Below are 20,878 nucleotides of genomic sequence, written 5' to 3' on the forward strand. Positions count from 1 at the left end.
CAGCTAAAATCTTATCTCTTGTAACTGAATTCATTTTTCCATGTCTGACACTGTGGAATAATAGTGAGCAGATCTTACATTCATGTGTAACATGAGTCAGGTATTGGAAGAGGGGTGTATCCAGTGGTGGGTTTCAAATTTTTTGCTACCGGCTCTGTGGGCATGGCTTGGTGGTCTTCTTATTGGGTGGGTGTGGCTTAGTGGTCATGTGAATGGGTGGGTGTGGCCAACTTGACATCACTCACATCAAGGGATACCTTGCCTGGCCTCTCTTTGCCTCAAGGAGATACAATTTCCCTGTCTATTTATTTACTACCACTGAACATCCAAAATACACAATTTAATCCTATGTACTGTATATATGCCATATGTGTGCATACATATTACATAGTATAGTGTGTGTATAGGCACACAGAAAAATACATTATCTACTACATATACTGCATGTGCATGTACCAGTGGTGGGTTTCAGCTGGTACGGACAGATACGGGAGTACCGGATGGTGAAATTTAGCTTGCCTTAGCGTACCCGTTCGTTCGAAGGCCCCGACAAGCCCATGTGGCGTGTGCTGCCTTTTTCTCTTTGATAGCCGCTTCGTTTCCAATGAAGGGGGGGGGGGGAATCCCTGCAGAGGGAGGAAATCGTATGGATTCCCCACCCCCTTCAGTGGAAAAGAGGCAGCTGTCAGAGGAGAGAGCAGCGTGCGCCCGTGGGCTTGTCCAACAAATCCTCGCCTCCTGTTCTTTCTTCGCCTGTTTGAAGAACAGTGGCAGACATGAGGAAATTGGTGTGTGTGAGAGAGAGAGAAAGGGAGAGAAAGAAAAAATGAGAAAGAAGAAAAGAGAAAGAAAGAAAATTGGAGAGAGAGAGACAAGAAAGAAGGAAGGAAAAGAAAGAAAGAAAATAATGGGAGAGAGACACACAAAGAAAGAAGGGAGGAAGGAAGAAAATAAGAAAAAGAAAGAGAACTTATGACCACAATTGAGCCCAAAGTTTTGGTTGCTAAGTAAGAGCATTGTTAATTGAATTTCACCACATTTTCCAACTTGGCCACACCCACCCGGTCACATGACCGCCAAGCCACTCCCACAAAACAGGCCACACCTACAGAATAGGTTCTAAAAACTTTTGAAACCCACCAGTGGTATGTGTACACGCACGCACACACACACACACACACACACACACACACACAAATCTTCTAAAACTATACACATTCACCCTCACTTACTTTGTTTGGAAAAGCACAGTCCACTTTCTCCCATACATCTCACTATAACTTCTTACACACACCTTCAGATGTTCTTCCCTATCCTGCACATGACTGTTAGAGTCAGGAGATGTCATGGATTGAGTAAAATGTGGTGAAACTCACTTAACAACGCTCTTGCTTAGCAACCAAAATGTTGGGCTCAATTGTCATAAGTCAAAGACTGTCTCTGCCTTCCTCTGCATGGCAGCCTTGTCCTAGTAAACTCCTTCCCTTTTCTGGCAATTTTCCTCTCTCTTAGAGGCACCAAAATAATCCAGAGGATATAAGGTCTCTTGCTGGAGCAGGGGGTTGGACTAGATGGCCTCCAAGGTCCCTTCTAACCCTGCTGGAGCAGGGGTTGGATTAGAAGATGACCTCTGAGATCGCTTCCAGCCCTAGACTGCTCTGCTGTTTCAAAGTCTTCTGAAGCCATGGTTTGCGTCCTTCCTTCCTTTCATTTTTTCTCTCTCTCCCACACTCCCTCCATGTACGTATCTATCTATCTATCCATCCATCCATCCAACTATATCTCATTCACTTTCTCCTCCCTCCCTCTTTCTTTCTTTCCCTTCCTTCCATCCCTCCCTCCCTCTTTCTTTCTCTCCCTTTTTCTTCCTTTCCTTTTCTTTCTTGTCTCTTCCTTTCTCTCCCTTTCTCTCTTTCTTTCTCTTTCTACCCCTTCCCTGCCTCCTTCGAAATCTAGGAGACCCATCTAAAACAAAAACTCATTTGGATGAAACTGACCATTACACACACACATACATATTCCGCACAAGCAGCCAGAGGAGGGGGACCTGTGGGGATTTGGAAGGGTGGGCAGCTTGTTTATACTAAGTATTGGAATGAGAGGAAAGAGAGAGAGAAAGGAAGAATGAGAGAGAAAAAGAAAGAAAGAATGAGAGAGAGAGAGAGAGGGAGGGAGGACTCTGAAGCTTTTCAACATCGTGGGCTGCCTGGGAGGAGGCTACAGAGACCCTAATCCGACAAGAGAAGAAGAACTGAAAGCCAGGAAAGACGGAGCGATCCCAGTTCTGCAGCAAGAGGAGTTTCTGCAATGGGGAGTGGGAGGGGTTAATCCCAGCTTCCAAAGGCCTTTTAGCCAAAATTGCCATCAGAGCAGATGTTGGGGAGGGGGGCAAGGAGGAAAGGGGTCCCCTGTCTCTCCCTCAGACCCCCATGAAGGAAGGGAAGGGAGGAGGAGGGAAAGGAAAGCAAATGGGAAAGAAGGAAAGGATAAAGAAGGGAGGTAAAGGGAAGGGACGGATAAAGGAAAAAGGAAGGGGAAAGGAGAAGAGAAAGGAAAGGAAAAAGGAAAGGAAAATGGAAAGGAAAAAGGAAAGGAAAAAGAAAAGGAAAAAAGAAAGGAAATGGGAAAGAAAAGGATGATTAAGGGAGGGAAAGGGAAGGGAAGGAAAAAAGAAAGGAAAAGAGAAAGGAAAAGAGGAAGGAAAGCAAAAGAGAAAGGAAAAAGGTGAAGAATGGCTACTGCTGGAGCTGTTGGGAGCAGCCTGAGGTGGGCATTTGGGAGCAGGCCATGACGAGCAGGAGGCCACGGCAAAGACGGGCAAACAGGCTGGGCTGTGTGGCCACTTGGTGGAGGCAAGGGAGCCAAAGAGCAGCTGCAGTTATGACTCTAAGGCACCAGCCAAGGCGGCCGAGGCAAGTAGGGGCAGGGCGGGGCATGGCAAGGCAGAATTTTTACTGCCGGTTCGCCCAAACCAGGCCGAACCGTCTGAATCCCACCACTGGCTGTATCCTCCCTTCTCTAACCGAGAGATTGTGTCAGTTGGAAAAGGGGCTCCCAGACTCCTCTTGATCTTCAGCTCTTCTCCTTGTGGTCTTTCCTCAAGGCTAAGAACAACTCCTTTCAACTCTTCCTTGGCTTCATTGTCTTTCCCTGTAGATTTTGCAAGTAGGGGTGGGGTGGGGCATGGCAAGGTAGAATTGTCCTCCACGTGTGATGCCTGCAAGGGGACCTGGTCCTTGAGTTGGGGTCTCCCCAAACCAGAATGTTCATTTCCTGAGATTCTTATGGCTGCATTTGCCTTCTTTCCATGAACATTTCCCAGCTGACTCAGATGATGTTTCCAGTTAACTACGATTTTGAGATCATTTTCACAAACATGGATATCAAGTTTGGTATCCCTCATCTTTCTTCCAGTCCATTATTTATTTGAGAGTTATTTGAGACTCTATTGTTAGTCAAGCCCTAGTAGCTAAAAATCAGATATTTTTCTACTGCTTTTTACTTATGCACCCTTCTCTGTGTACTAATCATAAATATTGTTTTTCGAAACTTGATATTCTTCTTATAACATTTTATTTTATTCAAAAAGGTAAAATACAATGTTTCAAAGAAAAAACTATTACAAAGACAAAACAAAACTAGAGAAAACATTTAAAAAAAATTGTGATATGCATATTGTCCCTCCAGTTGAATACAATGCAGCAATAATAGTTTCTCCCTCTTCCAAAACAGGCCCATAATTATAAACTACACATCTATTTGCAACTACTTGACTTGTCATCTGTCTGCTGCATATAAAAAACATAGTTAACAGGCAATCCAACAATAAAGTTAATTTTCAAAACTTCAAAATTGTCTGTTATCTGCTATGTATTTAATTCACATAAAATTTACACGTACTTCTTATCTACCACAGTCACCACAATCATTATCTCTGATCCATCCAGAACCTGTCCAGGGTTAAACATCTTTGTTTGATTCTTAATAATAATACATTTCCTTAAAATTTTAATTAGGATCTTTCCCAACAACTGCTTTCCATTCCCCAAAGTCATAGGACCTCCTGTAAATGGAAAAGCGACGACTCTTAAGACTTGTTTTCCAGTTAAATATGGCAAGTCCATTCCCCAATCTCCCTCAATCTTCTTGAAAGAATCCATTTCCTCAGTCCTCCGTTCTGTCCACTTTGAATCTTCAGGGTCCATGGCCTCTCCAGCCATCTCCAAGCAGCCTGCCTTCAAACCAGACTCCTTCCTCAGGGATGCCAGCAGCAAATTAAATTCCAGTCCATCCATCCAATCCATCCAATTCAACAATTGTTGCTTCCTTCTGATTATCGCCTTTAAGTTGATTTAAAACCATTGTTATTTCATAAAACTTTTAAAATAAAGTTTCAAATAAGGCTTCTAAGTTGAAAGACTTTATATTCTTTAAATCACATCAAATTAGCTTATTCTAAGTTTGTATTAATGACCATGTTAATGACAACATAGAAAAATTGATGACAAATGGTAAATTGTTATCCATCACTTTCAGGTTTCCTAGAAAACATTAAAAAGGGTTAAAATTATTTGAGATCATTTTGAAGACAGTTTATATCCACTTAGTTATCATACCACCCCTCAGAATTCTAATCCTATCACAAAAACTTTTGTGGGTCCTTTACTGAAATCCAGTTCTATCATCAGAATTCCCATAATCAGAAGTATCAGCTAAGAGGGGAGAATCCTGCAGCTGCATAATGGAAGAGAAAGAAACTCAAAAAGGATCCTTGCTACCTTTTCAGGCTGACAAAAGAGATAGTGGGAGATTCAAAAGTTTGTTAATGTCGCATTACAATCAAGTAGAATTAGCACATCTGGAAGTGTTTTCCAAGGAGAAGATTAGCCTGACAGATTTCTTCTTGATAAACCCATGTTTTCTGGGAATCAACCTGTTGTTTTCAAAGAGTTTATGGATCATCTTTTTTTTCTCTGTTCATTTTATTTGTCATCTGCTCTAGAATGTTCCCTATAATTGAGCAATTCTGTCCATTATATTTTCTCTATATACTGTCAATATACGATTGACAATTTTTTCTCAAACTTTTTCATTCGCTTATAAAGATAATGGCAGTATTTTACCTATTTAATCATATTTGGAAATTAAACAATTGTAGAAGAAAGATTCAAAGTAAGATAAGAAACTAAGTTTTTTACTTTTCATATTCCTGGATGTTCCCTTTCTAGTTTCATCCCTTTCTGAAGAAGAATGAATTTTGGAATATTTCCCACTTTAAACTGTACTTGGACCAAAATGGAGAGATAAAAGCAGATATAGGCATTCACGGCTACTTGCTTCCCCCCAAGGAGGATGCCAACACAGAGAAACTGGCCTATTTTGAAAGACAGAGACTTTCTATCAATCAAGCTGCTCTTTCACGGCTAAAGTTGCTCAATAAGGTGAGAGAAATTTTGGTGTCTTTTCTCTGTTTCTCAAACAAAGTCTGAGGTCCCATTTCAAGTGCGCAAAGCCTATAGTCTCCAGGGTGGTTGGCCTTCCATGCCAGTTGGTCTCATCTAATGGTAGTTCTTCAAGAGATGGGACCTAAGTGGAGGGGCTTTGACATGTTTTATGGAAACCTTTCGAGATCTTACTGGTCAGAGGTTTCTTTCTTCATCACAGTTTTATTCTGTATTTAAAAAATCTAATGGAGTAAAAGTTTCCTAAATATTTTATAGAAAACTGTTATCAGTTTTAATAAAAATATATCATCATACTTAAAACTTTTCAATTCCATCCCGCTAGACTATTAAGTAGAAAAGTACCTTATTGCAATGTTAAATTCCAAAAGGAAAAGGGAGGAACTAAATGAAGAATCTGCCATTTGTTCTACCTCCTGCATCTGTTTAGAAGGAGTCAGAGATTTCATATTTACCTCAGTGAAGACCAGAGGCTACTTGTCTCCATCCATTTCTACCTCCATTTTCCATAGATGGAGAGTCCTAATATCTTTTCTTTGGCATTCCTTGTTTTTTCCATTCAGTCCCTGCCTGAGTCCAAATGTGCGGAAAGTTGTCATCCTGGATTTGTCAAGAGGGCTCGAGAAGGAGAGCCAGTTTGCTGCTATGACTGCGTTCCTTGTCCGGAGGGGACCTTCTCCACTCAGGAAAGTGGGTCACACTGAGGAAAATGGGAGGCTTTGTGGAACTGGATCCCTCCAGAACATTTTCATGAAAGTGCAAGTTAGAAGTTCATCTGGTTTTTTAATTTTTACCCCACACAAATTCTTATCTAAAAGGAAGTAAATCAGAAAGACTTGAAGGAGGGGCTGGGAGGAGATGGGAGGAGGGGGTGGCAGACTGGGCAAGCTTTACTAAAAGCCCCGAGGAAATATCTCTCCTGCTTTTTAGTTTCGACTTATGCTGCTAAGTTCACCTTTCTAGGAACACCTGAGTTCTTTGAAACTTGATGGATTGTTTTAGGTCCACCTTCTGAAAGACCTTGCAATTCACTGTATATTGGATCCTCCCCTTGAGGATCACTGGAAAGGTGTCACTGGTCCATAATGTGGTGCTGTGGATAGTTATGGGAGTAACTCATTACACAAATATTCTGCCAATCATGTAGATCAATCAATCAATCAGAATAGTGCTAGAAGGGACTTTGGAGGTCTTCTAGTCCTACCCCCTGCTCAAGCAGGAGAACCTGTACCATTTCAGACAAGTGACTGTCCAGTCTCTTCTTAAAAACCTCCAATGTTGAAGAACCCAAAACTCTGGACGCAAGCTGCTCCATTGGTTAATGGTTCTCACTGTTAGTAAGTTTCCCTTTAATTCCACATTGTTTCAAGATATAAGATACTGCAGGTCAGGGGTGGGTTTAAATTTTTTTTACTACCAGTTCTTTGGGTATCCCTAGGGGGGGGGGCATGTGACTGGCTGGTCATGGTCAACTTGATGTCACTCATGCACATGCCCATTCAGTCATACAGTATGCCCCCCCACACACACACACACCTAGCCACGCCCAAAGAACCAGTGAAAATTTCTGTTTTGCCAGCTGGGAGGCCAGCAAAGAAGCCTTGCTTTCCCTGCTACCGCAGAAGACACACAAACACACACACACACACACACACACACCACCTAGCTGCTTTGTGTGGCCGGGAGGGTGCGCGTGCATGGGGAGACACCCCTCAAGTGAGCGCAAAAACACATCAAAGGCACATGGAGCGGATGGCTGATTGTTTAAGGAGGGTCTTAACAGGATGCAAAAGGACAGGGCTTCTCTCCTTGGGTCCAGCCATCACCTTGCTGGGTTATTCCCCTCCACCCCCCATGAGAGGAGGAGGAGGGCGGAGGAGGAGGGTCACCTTAGTGCAGGAGAGAAGCTGCGCCCTTATGCGTCCTGCTAAGACCCTCCTTACGTGAGCAGCTGGCCACCCCATGCGCACCTTTGCTGCAGTTTGGCACTCGCTTGAGCGGGGGAGGAGGTCTCCCTATGTGTGCGCACCCTCCCGGCCCTGCCACAGCCAGCCAGGGGGTCGCGAGAGGAGAAGGAGGAGGGCTGCCCAAAAGGAATCCTCCGCCATGGCTGGCAAGCACCCCAAGGTGAGCTTGCTGGCTTGGCCCAGTGGGCAGCTTTTCGAAAGAGACTCAGAAACAGAGAGAGAGATTGAGACACACACACACATACACTTCTGAGAGAGAGAGAGAGAGAAGGGGGGGAGAAACGGGGGGAGATCGGCTGATGAGTGAGGGCTTTCTCTGAGCCTGACACCCGGGGTGGGCATGCGTGGTTCAGCAGAGCCAGCACCCTTTTCCCATCTTTAAAGCCGCAGCTACTGCTAGCCTGCCCCCGTTTATGACCTCCCCTCCTCCTGGATTCCATTCCCACCTTGCCAGCCCTTGTGTGTGAAGGTCGGCGTCGGTCCCAGCTGGGCCAGGCCAGTGTCTCTGGGCAGAGAGCAGGCTGTGCATCCCTTACCGCTCGCCACCGCTCGCCCCCTCACCACTTTCCTGGCCAGCCACCCAGCTAAGCAGGCAGGGCCTGGGTTGCAGCCAGCATGGAGGGGACTGTAAGGGAAGTGAGTCCCATGCCAGCATCTCTGCCTCCTTCCTCTGAGAGCCATCTTGGGGGATGGCCAGCCTCCCCGGCCGCTGCACCCTTGCCTTCCACGTGAGAGCTGGAGGAACGAGGCAGCCTCGCTTCCCTTACCACTCGCTGCCGCCCGCCTGCTCCCTGGCTGTTTTCCTGGGGAAGGGCCTTGGGAGGCTTTGCTGAGCTGTCCCAGAGCTGTGTAGAGGCTTCCCTGCTGGAAAAGCCGACCCGCCACTCCCATGAGAGGCTTTGGCAAGGATCTTGCCTGCTGGGCAGCCTTTTCAGAAGCATCGTGGCTCAGCCTCACCTTGCCCATCTCTCTTCTGATTCCTTTAGACCAGGCTTTGGTCTAACTCCTCATGGAAAGCTCAGAATTGGCAAAAGGACTCAATTCAGCCAGAAAACGTTACTTTTGACCCAGAACTCAGTTTCGAACAAGAAACACATATTAGTGGTGTCTTGAGTCGGGAAAGCTAAAAAACCACTCCATTCGGTGATCTGCGGTTCTTTCCCCCTGGGGGGCTTTGTGCAGTCTTGACGGCAGGAAGAAGCATCCTGTTGCAGGCACCCAGGGTGGCCTCAACCTCCGCCTCCCTACCACCCCCAGCTCCATGCAACTTCCCTGCCACCCCACTGACCTGGGGACGTTCCCAGCTATGCTGGGTGGCATCTTTCACATCCCATTGCGGGCTGCAGTTGGCCCTTGGATGGCCCCACTTCCTCCAGGTGCCTCTTCCCAGCTGGGAGACCCTCTGGGTCATCCCTGCCGCTCTGGGTCGGTGAGCAGCCTGCATGCCACCCCCACATGACCTTTATAAATAGAAATTAACCATCCTCCTTTTAAACTTTCCATGATATTTTTTCTAAAACTTCTTATGTTTACATAGCAAGCATGAGGCCGCTGCCAAATGGAGCCATTGAAGGCCAGGCTCACCCGCTTGCTTGCCGATTTCCTGGCTGGCTGCCTTGCTGACCAGGTGGGGTCCGGGCTGCAGCCGGCGGGAGGGGGGTGCAACACATGGGAGGTCCAGTATATTAACTGCCCTGAGGAATGACTCCAGGGGTTTTCCTAAAAGGATTACATGATTCATTATTAGCCTCTAATAATGGAGGTTCCTATGAAGATTCTACCCATTACACAGGAAATAATTAACATCCCAGGACTTCCCTCAACTTCAAATACCTAGTTATATATATAGTTATATAAAATATCCTTCTTATGCTCTTTTTAATGAAATCATTAAGAAATACTTCTTGGAAAATGCCCATGGTATCAGCTGTTTTCCAAAGAAAGTATTTCCTGTAAGATAAAAGGACAGAATGTTAAAGAAAGTTGATTTTTGCTTTCTCAGATACAGAAAAATGCACCAAGTGTCCGGATGATAAATATCCAAATGTGGACAGAGTCCAATGTATCCCCAAAGTTAAAACCTTCCTGTCTTATGAAGACCTTCTGGGCATCATCCTGGTCTCTTTTGCCTTATTCTTCTTCCTAACCACAGGACTTGTTTTAATTATCTTCATTAAATACCGAGAAACTCCCCTTGTCAAAGCCAACAACCGGGACCTCTCCTACATCCTCCTGGTCTCCCTCCTGCTTTGCTTCTTGTCTCCATCTCTCTTCATTGGTCAACCAAGGAAAGCCACCTGCCTTCTCCGACAAATGGTTTTCAGCATCACCTTCTCAGTTGCCGTTTCTTCTCTCTTAGCCAAAACCATCACAGTGGTGCTGGCTTTCCTGGCCAAAAAACCAAGAAACCGAGTGAAGAGATGGCTGGGGAAGAGCTTGGCCAACTCCATCATCCTCTCTTGTTCTGCTGTCCAAATTATCATCTGCTCCATCTGGCTGGGAGTTTCTCCCCCCTTCCCTGACTCTGACCTCCACTCCCAGCCTGGAGAGATCATCCTGCAATGCAACGAAGGGGCTGTTGTCATGTTCTACGTCACCCTCAGCTACATGGGCTTCCTGGCTGCCATCTGCTTCACGGTGGCTTTCCTGGCCAGGAATCTGCCTGGGGCCTTCAACGAAGCCAAGCTGATCACCTTCAGCATGCTGGTCTTCTGCAGTGTCTGGGTGACTTTTGTGCCCACCTACCTGAGCACCAAAGGGAAATACATGGTGGCTGTGCAGGTCTTCTCCATCCTGGCCTCCAGTGCTGGTCTGCTGGGCTGCATCTTCATCCCCAAGTGCTACATTATCCTTCTGAGGCCAGACCTGAACACAAAGGAGCATCTTACTGCCAGAAGAAATGTGGAAATGTGAGAAAGAGGAATTTCATCTCCAATCTATTTTCTGTACATGATCGGGGGCAACAATTTTTATTCAAATCAATAAAGATTATCTGGAAGATTGTGAGGCTCTCTCTCAAGATTTTTTGGAGGAGTGAGAATGTGTTAACAAGATAGAAATAAAAAATTAATGCACGGGCAACCTTTATGCCTTCATTTCTCAATACATTTTACCCAAACTGCTGTGAAAATACGTTTTTTTTATTTAGACATTGTCTCTTTCTTGTGATGGTAACAGAGGATGGGCGTGAAAGTACCTTGATGCGTGCTAATTATGTATATTCATGCTTATATCCTCTATTAGACATGCATCTTGAGGGTTATCATTTTGTCCTCCTTTCCAGAAATGTTTAAATATGAGTGCATCCTTTTGTCTGTGGGATTTCCTCCCACTATTTTACAGAGGGAAATTCCTTCAGTGGACAATGAATAAATAATAATTGTTCAAACTCCTTTGTTCCTATTGTCTTAATGGAGGGATTCCCAAAGCTGATCCTAGGCAGGGAGGGAAGTGGATGATGGTGTTCTGACTGGGGAAGGAATCTTTCCCAAAGAAATACATAAACCCTCTGTGGCCCAGGCACCTCATTTATGTACTACATGAAGACTGCAGGGGCTTCTTGTAGCCCAAATGACATAGCTTTGAAATGGAAACTGCCAAGGGGGCAGTTAAATGTGGTTTTCGATTCATCTCCCTCCCTGATACGTATGTGGTAATACACCTCTCTCAAGTCTAGTTTGGTGAACACCTTGCCTTTAGCCAAGTGGTTCAACATATCCTTCATGAGGGGGGTGGGGTAGGTGTTTTTTACACATATGGATTTTATCCTCCGCAGATCAATGCAGAGACGAACTCCATCATTTTTCTTCTCTTTGAAGAGCACTGGGGCCGCTATTTCTGACTTAGCTGGTTCAATAAAGCCCCGCTTCAAATCGATGTCAATGTACTTCCTTAATTCTATCCTCTCTTTGGGAGTCATGGAGTACATTTTCGGCTTTGGTAGGGTAGCCCCAGGTATTAACTCTATTGCGCAATAGGTGGGCCGATGAGAGGGGAGATAGTTGCAATCTTCCTCACTGAAAACCCCTGCCAAGTCCCAGTACTCTTTCGGCACTTGCTGGATTCCTGTGGATTTTGTGTCTGCTGCAGGGGCTGCAGTCACTGGGCGGTCTGCTTTATTGGGCTTGATAGTCCCTGGGTGGCCCTCTGGCTTCATGGGTGGTAGCGGCCCAAAGCTTATGATCAATTTCCGAATGCTGTCCTCCCACTTTATGGTAGGTGTCCATTTGTCCAGCCATGCAAGCCCCAAGATAATTGATTCATACATCTTTGGAGCTATGAGGAATCTGAGGAGTTCATAGTGGCAGCCTATCTGCAACTTTACCAAGTCGGTAATTAGTTTGGCTGGGGCCCCTCCAATTAGTGTCCCATCCACCTGCTCAAACCGAATGGGATGGTCTAGGGGTCTTGTGCGTATGCCTAGCTGCTCCACAATAGACATGGTGATTAAGAATTGGGTGCAGCCAATTCCACTTCCGGTTTCTGTGGACGACGGACATGTTGTCTGCCGCTTGCCATCCTGGTGGGCTCCCCCTGACTCAGGGGGGGCACAGGGTGCCATGTAGGGGCGTCCTGCCAAGGGGGCGGCTTGCTGGAGCCACCTGGAGCGGCGGCGGCCGCAGGGGGGCTGCCAGCTTTGCCCTAGGCACCGGGAGGCATTTGGGGGGTGCGCATGCCACGCGCACCTTCGTCCTGAGGAGATCGGAAGAAAATGCTCTAAGTGAAGGCAACAGCAGAAATGCGGTGAGGGGGGAGTTCCCCCGGGGTCTTTTTCTTGCTTCTTGAACAACTAAGTAAATAAGGATTAGCAGTCTTTCTAAGACTCTTTGATCTTGGTAAAGTGTTAAGATTGGAGAGGGGTTTTTTGAATGGTTGCTCTCCGATCCCTTGAGAGGGCTGAGCCAAAATGGCGTTTCTTCCCCCGTTTTTACTGCCGTTACAAATGAACTATCGTCTTTGAAAAATCTTCTGGGTTGGAATTACAAAACCCCAGTGAACCCTAGAGGAATCTCTTTGTACAATCTTCCTTGGATTGGGAAAAATTGACTACAACTGGAGGGGAGCTGTATTGAAAGACTAATATCCCACATTGGACTTTGCCTGCCTGTGGATCCCCTTTGACGGCGCACTTCTGCAGACACCATTTTTTCTGTCTAGACTTATAACTTTTCTCTGACTTCTGCAATGCCTGCGAAAAAGGCCCCCCTTCCTAAACCAGCCTCGGCTCCATCTTCTTCTGTCTCAAGTCCTGTTCCCCAACAAACACAACTATCTTCCTTCTTACAACCTAAAGCCTCCAAGGGGGAACAGCAGTCTCAAGAAATGTTCCATCAAATGTTCCAGACACTCTTAAAGGGACAGGACAAAATAAAAAAGCAGTTGGCGGACCTAAAGGAACAACTCAGAGAAAATCAACAACAGACTTTACAAAATAGTCAGAAAATAAATGCCCTGGAGGAGGGTGCTGTGGGGGTGGGAGAAGAGGTGAAGGCTTTACAAAAAAAAATCTTGGGTTTGAGAACTTCATGGAAAAAATGGAATTTGAAAGGATGTCTTTCTTTCTTAGATTTCAAAATATGCCTGAAATAGAGGGTGAAGATTTAAGGGAGACTATGATAACAATGCTAGCAGATTATATTAAAAGAGATAAACAACAGTTAGGGTGGGATATTGATCTGACATATAGAATCAACTCAGCATATGCTAGAACACACAATGTTCCAAGGGAAGTTCATGTTAAATTTTTTAGAAAGACTACAAGAGATGAGATTCTAGGGGCTCAAAGGGGGGAACCTTTAAGATATAAGGACAAAGAAATAACCATTTTGAAACAGATACCAAAAAGAATAATAGATAAGAGGAAGAAGTTCTTCTTTCTAACTAAAAAATTTTATGAAAAAAATATCTGGTTCAGATGGGTTGTTCCAGAAGGCTTGCTGATTTTCTGGGAGGGTGGTAGAATGAGAATTAATACAGTGGTGGAGGCAGAAGCCTTCATGGAAAAACACAAGAACCTTCTAGACGGAACAAGAGACAGTGCGCAAGATATGAAAGGAGGAGGGGCCATGGCTCAGCCAACAGACAGGGGAGAAAAGGCAGCAATGAGGCTCAGGTCACAGAAATGAATTAAAAGTACATTGCAATTGTTAATACAATGAAATGGTTAGAAGTGATATAAAGTATGATTGAAGATGTTAAAGAATTTGAAGTAAACTTAAACTGCTAATATGTATGTAATAATGATATTTTGATATATATAAAATAAGAGAGAGATGTAAGATCCCGGGGAAACACCACCTTCCATATGATGTAGCTGTCAAAATTTTTCTCCACACTTATGTACCCTTTTCCCCAAAATACTTGTAAAAACCAATAAAACTTTTTTTTTAAAAAAAAGAATTGGGTGCAGCCGTTGTCCACGATTGCCTCAACTTCCCCTTCTGGCCCCGTCTCGGGCACTATGAGCTTGGCTTTAATGGCAAAGGGGCGGATGGGTGCGCTTACCATTGGGTTGTCATCCTCACCGCTTCCTTCATCTGGGCTTGACAAGGGCCTTTCGGCTGGGCCTCCATTGATCCCTGGGGAAAAGGTTGCGTGTCTGAGGCTTGTCTGGCAAATTTAGCAGCTTGTCTTTTCCCAGGCAGCTTCATTTGCCTCTCTGCCGGCTGAGGTTCCTGGAGGAGCTGTCCCTTCAGCACTTTCCCCTGTCTTGCTATTGGCAGGGAATCAACTTTGGAAGAGGGAGCCCTTTCCCCTTGGAGCTTCCCAAGGTTTTCCCCCCTGCTGCTTTGTGAAGGGGGGCAGAGCCCCCATGCCTGACACTGGTTTTGTGCCAGCGTGGGTGGGGGCGAGGAAAAGGGCAGCTCAGCTGCTGTTCCCAGATCTTCAGCTGCTGTTCTTATGTCTTCTGTTGCTCCCTGTTGGGGCATTGCAACTGATTGAGGGTTCAGTCCCTGGGGTTGCCCCAGGCCAGTTATCTGAAATGGTGCCATCTGCTGAGGAGGGGCAGGCTTCCATTGGTATTTCCCCTATCCATGGCCCAGGAAGAAAGCCCACCCCAATGGTGCTTGATTTGCAGGCTGCAGCCCAAACATCGGTGGCTGGCTAGAGGGAGAAATCCCCCAACTCCCTTGCTGCTGGATGGATTGACTTCCCCATCTTGGTTGAGGGCCTATCTGCTCCCCAGGGAGGAGGGGCAGTGCAGTTGGTCTTACTCCGGGGGGGTGTGGGAGGCTCTTTTCGCCCTCCCCAGGCTCCTATAAAGCCTCTGGAGCCTGGGGAGGGCAAAAACAGCATGTAAAAATGGGGGGGTCACGCCTGTTGTGCGCACATGCGCACTGGGGGGGTCGCACATTGCATTATGGGTGCGGCACACCTGCACATGACCCCCCTGCGCTCCCCCCACTTGTGGCACGCGAGCCAAAAAAATGTTCGCCATCGCTGACCTAGGTGAATTCTCCAACATGCAAAACTGAAAATCCAGATGGGGAAGAAATGTCCAGATGAGTCATGAATTCATGGGATCCCTGCTTAGTTTATTCTCACCTCTGCTGAGCGTTTTTAAAGGCAAAGTTTACTCAATTTGCACCCCCCTTTAAATGTCTTCATTTCTCTCTAGCAAGGAGGATCCAGAGTCGGAGAAGCTCTGCTTGAGAGAGTTTTTCTCAGGTTTAACACAGTTAGTTTTTCCAAAGAATCAGTGAGGTCTGTCTGCTTTAGGAGGGTTGTTACAAAAAAGATTATTGGGTGGGTGAATTGTTGTAAAAGCCCCTTTGTCTGTCTGATTTATTTTATTTAAGAAAAATGGTTTCCGTTGAGGTTTGGCGGCATTGAGAAGTCTGAGTTTGAGAGTTCTTTGAGTCTTCCTCTTGACTTTGGACTGACTCATAACTTCCAGGGAAAGGGGTTAATTGGAGGGGGGGACTAGACTGGGATTGCTTCCTCTGGTGGGATTCAGGCGGTTCTCCCTGGTTCTCTAGAACCATTTGTTAATTTTATGCGCAGTTCTGAGAACCGCCTGAATTGCCTCGGCCAGGTCCCTCCCCCCTGAGGGTTCCCCCCTGCCCCCTGAGGGTTCCCCCCTCCCACTGAGAAAACGGCCTGTCTGAAGATCCCGTGGACCACTTTGGCTCAGGAGTGGAATTCCCTGCTGGTTCCCTCTCTCCGCCAAGCAAAAGAATCGCAGAAACTCTGCAGAACCCAGAATGGGACTTCCCCGAATTTAGGAAAAAGGAAAAGAGGTCGACCAATGGGAATTCTCCCTTCTGTAGCATCATCGGTCTCCAGGCAGAGTCTCTCATGACCCAACCCAGTGCAGGAGAGTGTTCCAAACCCCAAAGGACTCTGCCCGGAGACCGATGACGCTCAAGCAGGGAGAATTCTCATTGGTGCTGACACTCATTCTGACTCCAGGGCCGCAAAAAGGATTGTTTAGTGCTGGAACAAGACTAATATCCCCCCCCCCCTATCTTTGTAAAGCCTAAGAGAATTAAAGGCCTGGAGACTAAAACATATGAAGAACGGTTGCAGAAATTGGGTACAGCCGCTCTAGAGAAAAGAAGGACCAGGGGAGACATGGTAGCAGTGTTCCAATATTCGAGGGGCTGCCGTAGAGAGGAGGGGCTCATCCTCTTCTCCAAAGCATCTGAGGGCAGGACCAGAAGCAACGGATGGAAACTAATCAAGGAGAGAAGCAACTTAGAACTAAGGAAAAAAATTCCTGACAGTTAGAACAATTAATCAGTGGAACAGCTTGCCACCAGGGTCTTCCATTACTGGAGGCTTTTAAGAAGCTTGAGCAGGAAGATGGACTAGAAGACCTCCAAGGTCTTAATCTTGTAAATTGTGGTCACATGACTACAGGAATACGGTTCAAGTGCCGAACACCAAAAATGTGGTCATGTCAGAACTTTGGAACAGAGTTGTAAGTAGTGGATGATCTGTCGTAAATTTGAATGGTCACTTACCGGTTGTAAGTTGAGGGCTACCTGTATATCTACAAAAGAATTTCATTTCCCTACTTTAGAGAGAGGTGAGGAGTTTTGTGGCCTTCAAGGGTTTTGTGATAACGCTTCACATCGCCAGAGGCTTCTCTTAATGAACGACGCTTAAACAAATTTCTCATACGAGGCAAGAAGACTTTTATTAATCCAGAACTGGTTTTGGGGTAGAGTATTTACGTTTTATTCTTCAATGATTATAGGCTTTGGGTCACTCAGGGCTACTTTGGTTCTAAGCCCATTATGCCCACGAAACGCCATCTCTCCGACACCTTAATGACCTTGTGGTTTTCCTTGTTGCTGCTTGTTAGGCAGGTCCACCAGTTGGAGAAGGAGATCATCCAACCCGGTCAAATTCCTTTCCAGAGACGTCCGTCCTCTCTCGCCATTCTACTCTATGCAGGAAGGATTGTGGAAGCAAACGTCTGTAAAGGGATGGGAAGGAGAAGAACCCGTTGAGTCAGTCCCAGACAGGTAGGGAAGACGGCCAAGGCTTTTCCTAGCTCTTGTTGGTGGGATTTTAGCAGCAACTCACTCTGGTGGGGTTAGGAGGGTCCACAACCCATGGAGTTGCCATGAAGGGGAGGGGGCCAATCTATTTTCCAAGCATCAGGGGGCAGGACAAGAAACAATGGATGGAAACAAATCAAGGAGAGAAGCAACCAGGAATTAAGGAGAAATGCCCTAACAGTGAGGACAATTAACCAGTGGAACGGTTTGCCACTAGAAATTGTGGCTGCTCCATCACTGGAGTTTTTAAAGAAGAGATTGGACAACCATTTGTCTGGAATGATATAAGGTCTCCTGCTTGAGCAGGGGGTTGGACTAGAAGACCTCCAAGGTCCCTTCCAGCTCTATTCTGATTGATTGGAAAATATTCCCCTCTGGATTTCTGCAAATTAAAGGTTTAGGAATCGGTCAGAGTTCCTCAGCCTTGACCACTTTAAGATGTGTGGACTTCAACTCCCAGAATTCCCAAGCCACAAATCTTTAAGTGGTCAAGGCTGTGGAACACTCAAGTTGGTAATGCTGTTTTTAATTCCTGGCCAAAGAAAACACCTCCCGTTTCTATCACAGGAAGTTTTTTTTTTATTGGACTTTTATATGATTATGGGGAGCTGAGAAACCTGATCATGCAGTAGAAAAAATGCTGATACAGGTAGTCCTCATTTAGTGACTGCCATTGGTTGCAACAACCCGGTGATTAAACAGAATATATTTAATGTATACAGAGAGAGGTGGGGGAGAGAGAGGGAGAAACCGAAAGAGAAGGAGGCTGCAAAGATCACTGGATGTTGCCGCCTCATTTAGATAAATTTCTCTGGTACAGCCCCGTATGTCCAACTGTTTCTTTTTCCTCCCTCACAAGACAGAAAGCTGTTTAAACAAGCTCTTTTTTCTGAGCTGCTCTCCTCCCTGGATTGTGCATCTTTAAAAAGTTCTAACTGCAAGTCAACAAGCTCAGTTTTGTCACCTTAGTTGATTTGAAGCCTCCATCAGCTGGCAGCTGCTGCCTGAAACTGACTGGATCTTAATCAGAGTCACTCTGAAGACTTTTGTCATTCTAAACACCTGCCTTGCTTGGGAAATGAATTTTTAATCACCTCATCTTTGTGAACAGTCACCATCTGAGGCCATTGATAAACGAGGACTACCTTTATAAAAGAGGATGGTTTTTAAGTTGCTGAAATCTTTTCAGATGCCTCAAACTTTAACTCCCAGGGCTATCAGGAATTCTGGGAGTTGAAGTCCAACACATCTGGAGGGCATCTGGTTAGAGAACAGAATGCTTTAGGGGTTCAGCACCACCCAACATAACATTTGGCTGAGGATGAGTGCAATTAGATTTTTTTACATTGTGTCTGATATTTCTTTTTCTCTTCATTTCCCCTTCCCCACCTCTGATTCCCCCCTCCTATAAATACCCCAATTGCAGCAAATGCCAGGGCTTCCGCATCGCCCATTCCCACTGCAGGGCGTTCTACTACCCTTGCAGGGAGAAGGGTTATTGTTCTCCTCCAGGCAATGCTGACTCATCCAAGTCCCAGTAAAACAGCCCATTCCTTTTACACAACAAATGTTGGGCCCGAAGCAGTTCCCTCTGTTCTCAGGGCCGCAGGCCATACACTAAAAGAGAAATGAAAACAAGACAGTTAACATATGGAGGTATCTCCGAAAAAAGCACTTCTTCTCTCCCCTGGTTTAGCTGACAAAGCGAGGAGAGCCTGTGGCTTAGAGGTTAATACATCTATGCAATATGTAAGTAGTGCAGGTTCGAATATGGCTAGCTGACGAGAGTTAAATAGCTTGAAATGGATCAATCCTAGTTTCCCTTTAATTCTTTGTTGGTAAATATAAATTCAACTCAAAAATAGTTTCTCGTGAAAGCGACTGCCTGCGAAGGCTCCTGGGGCTGGAAGGCAAAAGCAGAAGCAGGATGCTCCCTCCCATATTTGCCCTGATAGACCGGTCTCACCTTTATCTGGAGGCATAGGTTCATGCTAAGCTGCCATAGCTCCTTCCAGCTGCTAGATCCCAAACATTAAGGTAGACTGCTGCTGGACTTGGAGGTTCCCTAAATGGGCCACCTCAGGAGACCTATCTCCTGTGCAATTTTTCAAGACTGTTTCGAAAGCCGGGTGACCGTCAAATGCTAGGCACACTTACACCCAGGAGTAAGTCTGCTATCGAGGCACACTGCAGAGTAAGTAAAGGTAGTAAAATGAAACATTGCAGGCGATTGGGAGAACAATGCACCCTTTGAAGGTTTGGTCTAGTAGGGGTTAAGGCACTAGGCTGGAAAGCAAGAGACGGTGAGTTCAAATCCTGCCTCAGCTATGAAACTCACTGGGTGACTTTGGACCAATCATCGGGACCGGTGGTCTCCTACCTTTAAATCTTTTTTGAATCGAACTCAGTTCCCAGGGATTATCTCTTGTTGTCTTGGCAATAATGGGGAAACCATGCCGTTTCCTTCTAGGATTTAAAAAAAAAAACTTTTCCCATGCTACGTGATGGCCCTGGGATTTCCTTGTGGCCTCTCAGTCTTAACCAGGTTCAATCTTAGTCAACCCTAACCCTAACCCTTCCAGCCCTATGAGACTCTGTGCCTCCTGCTTGTCCCTCCCAACTCTGTTATTCTCAACCAAGAAGCTTCTTCAGCTCAGCTCTTTCTCCAAGAAAGTCAGTTGCAGAACTGAAGCAGCCGCTTCCTGGATGGGTTGGACTAGAAGACCTCTGAGGTCCCTTTCGACTCTATTATTCCTCTATCACCTTTGCATGGGGGGGGTTGCCTTTCAGGCCAGAGGGGTGGCTCATGGACAGAGCTACCACCCTGCTGGGAGTTAAATATTTGGTGACATACAGAGAAGGAAAAGGAAGAGAAGGCTGTGGAATTCTTCCTTAAGGAAGAAGACTGGAGGGGCAAATGCAAATAACCAGGGATTCTCTGACTTACCAGTCGGATTTCTGCCTGGCGCCCGGACCTCTTTCCTCATGGGAAGCATTTGTAGTAGTAGCAGCCTGCAGAGAAGGTGAGAAAGCAGGAGAGAAACACCAAAAGGATCCTGGAAGGCATCGTAGGGAGGCTGGCAAGCGATTGTTCGTTCCTGCTGCTGCCTTCCCTTCCCGCTGTTTGTATCAGATTCCTGGCTGCATCCCCTGGGTATTTATATTCTCTGCATCAACTGTTTGGAGCCCTGTAACGCTGTGCCCCCAACATTGTTACAGGTGGGGGGCTCTGCCCCCACCCTCTACAGACCTCCCACCCGAAAACCAGCCTCCCACCGACACAAGTCATTGAGCCATTCGGTGCCATGAGCAGAGCTAATGGGGGGACAGAGAAGGCAAGGGACCAACCAGAGAAACCGAATGGAGCTAATGGGAGTCAGGGAAGAGAAGGGGATCGTAGCAAAGCTAATGGGGATCAGGGAAGGAAAGGGACTTACTAGCGAGGAGAAATTGTTGGCCAAATCTGGGTCTCGGCTTGTGCTCCGGCAAGCACGATTAAGCAATGTGGGACAAGCAGATCATTTCATGAGGATTTATTGTAAGGTGACCAACTTTTTTACAATGCAAAGGAGGACAAATAAATTGGAAAAAATATATCGCAAATAAAAGAAATATTTTATTCATTGCAACAATAATACACTAAAATATGATATATGCATAATAAAAACATTTGCAACATTTTATATTGTAATTATGCTTACATGCCTGTTAATTATTATTTAAATGAGTACGTTTCCATTGAATTAATATTTTTTGTCAATGTATTATCTTCTAACAATATATTGGAAATATCTGAACAAGAAATATCCTTCATATTGAATTTTACAGCAAGTGCTGCAGCTAGAGTATCAACATTCAATCTCGATTTCTCACTTGTCGAAAAATCATTGGCAATTGAAAAAAACTCTTTCAACTGCTGCATTAGTTCCAGGGCAGCACA

General features: G+C 45.7%; 1 long non-coding RNA gene across 1 annotated transcript; it reads right to left on the reverse strand.

The window, feature by feature from the left end:
- Window positions 1–16,625: 16,625 nt before the first annotated feature.
- On the reverse strand, window positions 16,626–20,048 carry LOC309392826. Its single transcript, XR_014175501.1, has 3 exons — window positions 19,886–20,048; window positions 18,354–18,555; window positions 16,626–16,853 (listed from the first exon to the last, which is right to left on the reverse strand). It is a non-coding gene; the product is annotated as an uncharacterized lncRNA (long non-coding RNA).
- Between the last annotated feature and the right edge of the window lie 830 nt (window positions 20,049–20,878).

This window comes from Natrix helvetica (assembly GCF_964273705.1).
Source record: "Natrix helvetica genome assembly, chromosome: 5".
In the NCBI taxonomy this organism is placed as follows: domain Eukaryota; kingdom Metazoa; phylum Chordata; class Lepidosauria; order Squamata; family Natricidae; genus Natrix; species Natrix helvetica.